Genomic DNA, 8,205 nt, shown 5'->3' with positions numbered 1-8,205 from the left:
GTTATATACAAACCATCAAAAAACGGCAAGGGTAGAAGCGGGTAGCAAAGATATGAAGATCGGTAAGTCGCAAGCAATACCGAGACAAAAAAGGCAACTTTCAAGGTAGCATTTTCACACATTTATATTGACACGGGTCGTTTTAGACTAATGAGAAACCAATGACTGGATATCAAATAGGTCCAAATCTTTGTAGCTTTTTTTACGATTAACATGACATATTTAGCCTTATAGAAAACGATCATGTTGCACGGATATAGGCGCACGGACAGAGAAATGAAGATGTACTTAATAAGATACATACACATAATTTTTACTGTTTTATTGCTTAAGTATATGCTTCATATCACTAGTATCAGCATCGAGGTATGTGATACCATCGCAAAACAGCAATACTAGAGGCACGTAACAAGGATATGAAGATTGGTAATGGTAAAGTCGCAAAGGATACTGGGTAAAATATATAAACTTTTCTAGGTTGCATTTTCACACATTTCTGTAGGCATAGATCAATTTAGACTGATGAGAAACCTACCAAATAATACCAGATTTGTCAAAATCTGTGTGTGCTTACGATTGGTATGACTTATTCGACTCTAAGATAAACGTTCGTGTTGTAAAGATCTAGGAGCACTAACATTCAAATGATTATCATCGAATTATATGGTACCATCTCAAAGCGGCAAGGGTAGAGGCACGTAGGTAGAATATAGAATATGATGATCCGTTGATGATCCGTAATATCGCAAGCGACACCAAGTAAAAAATATCAACTTTTTTACTTGCATTTTCACACATTTATATATTTCACAGATCAATTTAGACTGATGAGAAACCTATCAATTGATATCAAATTCGTCTAAATCGCGTTTTTAAAAAATTACTAATGTTATAACTTATTTGCCTATATGGAAAACGCTCATTGAGGAAGACATTGAGCGGACATACAGACACACAAAGATGTACTTTATAAGATGCATACACATATTATATATTGTTGTATAGCTTTCCTTATATGTTTGAGATCTATAATATTAAAATTGAAATATGTGGTACCGTGGCAAACTGCAATGGTAGAGGCACGTATAAGTCGCAACCGATATCGAGTCAAAAATACAAACTATTTTATTTTCATTTTCACACATTTCTGTTGGCACATATCGATTTAGACTGACGAGAAACCTAACAATTGATATCAAATTTTGCTAAATCGGTGTTTATTACTATTGTAATGACTTATTCACCTGTTTGTTAAACGATCGTATAGAAGACATTAGGAGAAAAGACAGACAAATGAAGACGTACTTAATAAGATACACACACATATTATTTACTGTTGTACAGCTTTAATTATATTCTTCAAATTTATAGTATTAGTATCGAAATATGTGGTACAATCGCAAAACGGCAATGGTAGTTTCACGTACCAAGGATATGAAGATCGGTAATGTCGCACCCGATATTCAGTAAAAAGAACAATCTTTTTTATTTTGCATTTTCACACATGTCTATTGGCAGAGATCGACTTAGAATCATGAGAAACGTATCAATTGATATCAAACTTGTCAACATCGTTGGTTGTTTGCGATTGGTATGACTTATTCGCCTATATGGAAAATATTCGGTTAGGAAGGCACTAAACGCAAGGACGTACAAATGAAGACGTACTTCATAAGACGCATACACATTATTTACCGTTGAACAGCTTTTATTATATGTGTCAGGTTTATAGAATTAGCATCGAAAAAATGTGATACGATCGCAAAACGGGAATGGCAGATGGACGTAGCAAGGATACGATGACCGGTAACGTTGCAAGCGATACTGAGTGAAAAATACCAACTTTTCTATTTTGCATTTTCACCCATTTATATTGGCACAGATCTATTTAGACTGATAAAAATTTATCAACTGATATCAAACGTGTCAAAATCGTTCTTTGCGATTGGTATGACTTATTCGCCCATATGGAAAACTTTCGTATAGGTCAGATGTAGGCACACGGAAAGACAGATAAAGACGTGCTTAATAAGATACATACACATATTTTATAATTATGTACAGCTTTAATTATATGCTTCAGATCTATAATATTAGCATGGACGTATGTGCTACCATCGCAGAACGGGAACGGTATATGAATGTAGCAAGGATATGAAGATCAGTAAAGTCGAACCCAATATTCAGTAAAAAGTACACTTTTTTGTATTCTGCATGTTCACACATGTCTGTTGGCACAGATCGAGTTAGACAGATGAGAAACCTATATATTAATATGAAATTTGTCAAAATCGGTGTTTATTTACTATTGGTATGACTTATTCGTGTATATCGAAACCGTTCGTAGAGGAAGGCATTGGGCGCACGAACATACATTATGAAGACGTACTTAATAAGAAGATACATAAACATATTATTTACTGTTGTACAGCTTTAATTATATGCTTCAAATCTATAGTATTAGCATCCAAGTAGGTGCTACCATCCCTAAACGGGAAGGATGGAAGCATCAAGGATACGAAGATCGGTAAAATCGCAAGCGACAATGAGTCGCAAATAGCAACTTTTTTATTATTCATTTTCACACATTTTTTTTAATTATTTTTTTTTTTTTTTTTTTTTTGCACAGATCGATTTAAACTGATGAGAAACCTATAAATTGATATCATATATGTCGAAATCGGTGGTTGTTTACGATTGGTACAACTTATTTACCTATATGGAACATGTTCGTGTAGGAAGGCATTTTGGCACACGGAAAGACAAATGAAGACGTATTTAATAAGATATATAAACATGTTATGCTGTTGTTTAGTTTTAATTTTATGCTTCAAATCAGTAGTCAGCATCGAAGTATGTTGTAAACTCCCCGTCCCCTTAGTATGCAACTGCAAGCACACTTTGTCAAATGCTAAAAGGCACTAACTTTCTTGAAAATTATAATAATCAAAAAAAATTCCGGATTCGTATATTATAACGTTATAATGCGCTTTCATTTTCCGTCAGGTGGGTCTCCAGGTCGAGTTGTTATGAACAACAGGAAACAGTATCGTACATTCTTTGCTAAGCGATCGCTCAGGTGGTGCAGTGTCTGTACAGAGCGTCCGCCTTGGATGCGAGAGGTCGCGGATTCAAACCCCTGCCGAATCACACTAAAGACATAAAAATGGTACTAGCAGCTGCCTCTTTTGGCGCCCATCATTAAGATATTGGTGTGAGGATAATGTGATTGGGTGGGACAAAATGCTGTATGTTTGTGGCATGATGCCACATTGCTAGACATCATTATAAACTGTCACAATGCAGACATGGTAGCGATATGATTGCATTTTTTTTTAAAGCTACGTTAAAAATTACACACACACACACACACACACACACACACACTTTGCTTAGTTATTTGCTATTTGAAGAGATGGAATATTGTTCATATTTCAACCGCTTTTTATTAATGATCATCGATGTGACCAACATATACGATAATAATACTCCCGATGATGATGATGATGGTTGTTGTTCTGATTTCTGTATTACTACTGCTCCATGGGTATATTATATATCGAACTTGAAAACAGAAGCACTACCAGCAATAAAGCAGCTTTGAAAACAAATCGCACTTAATCGATATCAATATATATTGACATCAAAATGAACGTCAAATGCTCTGTGCAACTGTATCGAAATGAACTATTACATGCTGGGTTTTTTTTCTTTTTTTGGGGGGACAGTTTTAGACCGAAAAAGTAGTACTTCAAGGCTCTGTCTATGGTATAAATATGTTCATGTACACTTTTCCATTGTAACTTTAAGTGTATAGACTGCAAATACGATGAAGCACAAATCGAGGACGTCGAGTGTTAGCATTGGAACAATGTTACTACTTCGGTCGAGAAGGATAACGACCTATATATGTATTCCTGCCCACTACCATGTAGGATGTATCAAACTGTATATTACTCAAGCGCTCTTTGTCGAGCGTGCTGGTGTGTGTGTACAAAAACAAATGGAATATAATAACTTTAACTGAAATATATACAATTAAATTCTATATAAAAGTGATGCGGCACCTGGGAGTAAAGCAAAAATGGAAGAAACAAATTTCCGGATCGCTACTATCAACAGCAATGGGATAGACAAAGCGAAAGCAGACAAAGTAGCCAAAGAAACAAACTTTGGTGTAATAATGATACAAGAAACACACTATAGAATTAAGCCAGAGTTCGAAATTTTAGTAGAAGACAAACTTAACGCAATAAAGATATGCAACAATTTTGCAAATAATGATATTAGAGTTGGTTGCAACAATAATATTTTTAAAAAGCTGGGAAAGGTTTGAGGAGGGGGGAATTTTTTAAGGGACGGTTGCTACGTGTTAAAATGTTTAATTGGCATATTATAAATGTGTACATGCCAGCTAATAGAAATAAGAAACTAATTTTAAAGAAAACTTATACACCTACCTACAACAATATTCGATGGAAAATCTAATCATAGGGGGAGATTTCAACTGGGTAACTATAAATTAAACCAGTCTAGCAGGATTGATAAATTTTACGGAAATTTTTATGATCCATTAATATATATTAATACTGCAATAACCAACCAAAAGCTATCAGACCATTTCATGCTCACTATTGACCTAAAAATGAAAAAATAGAAAAATGTGGGTCAGGACTATGGAAACTAAATAATAAGATTTTAAATGACAAAGAATATGTCGAAATAATAATTAAAAAAAGAAATTGAAACCGTCAAAAATGAAGAAAATATTAATATAATAATTGATTGGGATGTTTTAAAAAACAAAATAAAAGGAATAAATATTCAGTACTCAAATAGAGGGCGGAAAAACCCCAGAAAAAAAAGACAAACACGAACTCAAATTAGAACTAAGCAAAACAACAAACGACGATGGAGAAAGAAAAAAAAAAAACGATTGACAGACAAAATTAAAATCGTTGAAGAAGACGAAAATCAGGCGAGAATAATAAGGGCGGGAAAATTTACAAAGATCTACAACGAGGCGAAAAACGTATATAAGCGAGAAGAATTTAGAAAAGGGGGTGATACAATTTTAAACAATATCAAAATAAACAATGTAACCCATACTGTAAAAGAAGATATCCTAAATAATATTTCCAAATATTATAAAGAACTATACACCACACACCACACAGAACATATACTTCAGCACAATCGACAGCTACTTAAAAAATGTCGACTGTGAGATGACATCAGCAGTACATAGAGACCAATGTGATGATGTCATCTCAGATGAAGAAATCACAAAAAGTATATCAACACTCACAAAAGTCACCAGGGAAAGATGGACTCATCGTGGAATTCTACCAAAAGTTCCACGGTGAACTGACGCCGATCTTAAACGCTTTGTATAATAATATAGTTTTAAGTAAAAATAAAATGACTAAATCTATGAGGGAGGGAGTTATCACAATTATATCCAAAGGGAAAGGGAATAGAGACGAGATTAAAAACTGGAGGCCTATATCACTTTTAAACACGGACTATAAGATTTTAAGTAGGATTTTAACAAATACAGTAAAGGGTAGGATAAACAAGATAATTAATGTAAATCAAACTTGTGGGGGAGGGATATACAAAACAATATTTTAAACATTAAAACTATAATTAACTACATAAATGAAACTGGTATGATGAGTGCTATGGTACTCTTCGACCAGGAGAAAGCTTTCGACTGATTTGAACAAAACTGTATAAAGAATGTTTTTAAAAAATTTGGTTTCGGACCCAATTTCCAAAATGGACCAAAATCCTACACACTGGGATAATTAAACGGGAAATGCAGGAAAGAATTTGAAATACAACGATCAGTGATACAAGGATGTCCACTATCAATGCTAGAATACGTAATGGCAATATAAATCCTACGTCACACGATAAGAAACAACCCAGATGTGCAAGCAGGGGCGTATTAACCATTAAGCAGACTAAGCACGTGCATAGGACACCAGGGCCAAAGGGGGCACCACAAAGTTGAGAAAAGGGTGAAAAGAAAGAAAGAAAAAAGAATGAAGATTTGTAAAAAAAACTGATACAACTAGTGCAAATTGATCATGATGTTCTGTTTCTTGATCATGGTACACCCTAGGGTTACCTTCTCAGGTGTACGTGGAAAAGAGGGGCGCGCCAAGATTTGTCAGTGCTTAGGGCACCAGTGAGCCTTAATCCGCCCCTGATTATACAAGGCATACAAATACCAAACCTAAAAAAGAATTAAAAAATGCTCTAACATGCATATGATTGCAACATCTTTATAAGAGAGGGGAAATGCTATAAGCGTCGGGTTCCAAAATAAACCACAACAAGCACGAAATCTTAAAAATAGTTAACTGGAGGGGCAACCACCCTGGATTATCGCCCCCCCCCCACACACACACACTTACTGAGAGACACTGTAAAGGCTCTAGGGGTTTACTTTGGTAATAAAAAAAAGAAGCTGTAGAAAATTATGAACATATTATCAATAAAATAAGAGAAAATGTGAAAATCTGGCCATGGCGCCATTACCTATCATGGAGCGGGCCCAAGTGGCCAAGACTTATTTATACTCAAATATTAACTACATAATTAAATCCATAGATATGGATAATACAATTTTAAACAAAACAGACAACGAAATAATAGATTATATATGGAATCATAAAATGCATCATGTAAAAAAAGAGACATTATATAGGGCCAAAAGTAGAGGGGGCTTGGGGTTGCCGAGCCCTCTACTACTATAATTAACTAACATAATCAATAGATTAAAAAAAAAAATGCACTCAGACCCGGCTACAGCGTGAGAAGCACCGTACATCTACTGGTTCGGCTTCACCTTGAGAAACCGACCAGAGATATACAAAAATAACAAATTAATATAAAAAAATCGAAGTGCCACGCAAACATATGAGAACTAATTTTAAAATATAGAGACAAAACAGATTTATGCAAAATTTAATAAGTAAAAGTCACGCTTGGATTAGGGAGGAGGTAACCAAAAATATAAAATGTAGAGTAGAGCAGGACAACTGAGGGGGTAAATTGGACAAAAAATTGGAAAAATTGGGGAAAATAAGATCTGTCAAAACACAAAGTATAATTTTTAAATACCTGCACAACACCTGGCTAACAGGCGAAGAAACAATCAAACATCGTATGCTGAGGATAATGCCGAAATGCCCTTTATGTAAAACAGCGAACTTCACCAAACTACATACGATTGTCCAATGTGATAAAACTAAACATAATAGGATAAAGTTAATAATGAAAATTTGCAAAAAATATAAGTATAACAAAAATAACATTTTATTCATAGATTTAGACTACGAAAACAAAATCGTTCTAAAATGTATAGACTATATAGTAACTACGATGATATCCTGTGGACAGGTGATAAAGATTTTTAAATAAGATACGTGGTAAAAATAAGAATATTAACCACAACAAGAACTCAGTACGTCTTACAACGAATAGATACTTACCGTCAGGTTGATATAACGCAATTGATGTTGGAATTGGGGGAGAGAGGGGGAGGGAGGAATAGGTATTACAGACCGAAGGGTCGCGTAGCGCAATTGCGAGCTGATGCCATACCCATACCCCCTCCTCGCACCCCACAACAGCCATATTTCAAAGAAAATTTCAAATTCTATTTCAAATATTTCAAAGAAACCCATATAACTTTTTTTTTTAAAAGAGAAAAGGGAAGAAAGGAAGAAAGAAAAAAATAAAAGAATTTTGTAATTTAATTTTTTTTCTTCTTTCTCTGAAAGAAAATTCTAAAGACATATATAGGAAGGGATACAGGGAAAATATAAGGGGGAAGTAAATGGCGATGACATCATGGGGCTAAGTCACAGGGCTCAGTGAAGTGCATAGGTCCATCATGAGTCTTTGAAAACACCCAATGTAGAACATAAACAGACAAAATAAAGACACAAATACATACTGTATAACACTTAGTTTAAAACCCTACTAACTTCTCCCGCACTGCATGGTTGACCACTATAGAATAATGTGGTCTCATAAATACGTTTGGATCTTTCAATAAAGCATAATCAGATAAACTAAATAAAGGAGGCCTAACGCGACCCAGGAAAAACACATAGAGAATAAAGAAGCGTGAACCTTGGATCGAGCGTAACCTACCTATCAACATCTTTAAAGACTATTATGAGGAAC

Source organism: Sinohyriopsis cumingii, chromosome 1 (assembly GCF_028554795.1).
Source record: "Sinohyriopsis cumingii isolate HCF-2022 chromosome 1, ASM2855479v2, whole genome shotgun sequence".
Taxonomy (NCBI): domain Eukaryota; kingdom Metazoa; phylum Mollusca; class Bivalvia; order Unionida; family Unionidae; genus Sinohyriopsis; species Sinohyriopsis cumingii.
This window is presented reverse-complemented; position numbering follows the sequence as displayed.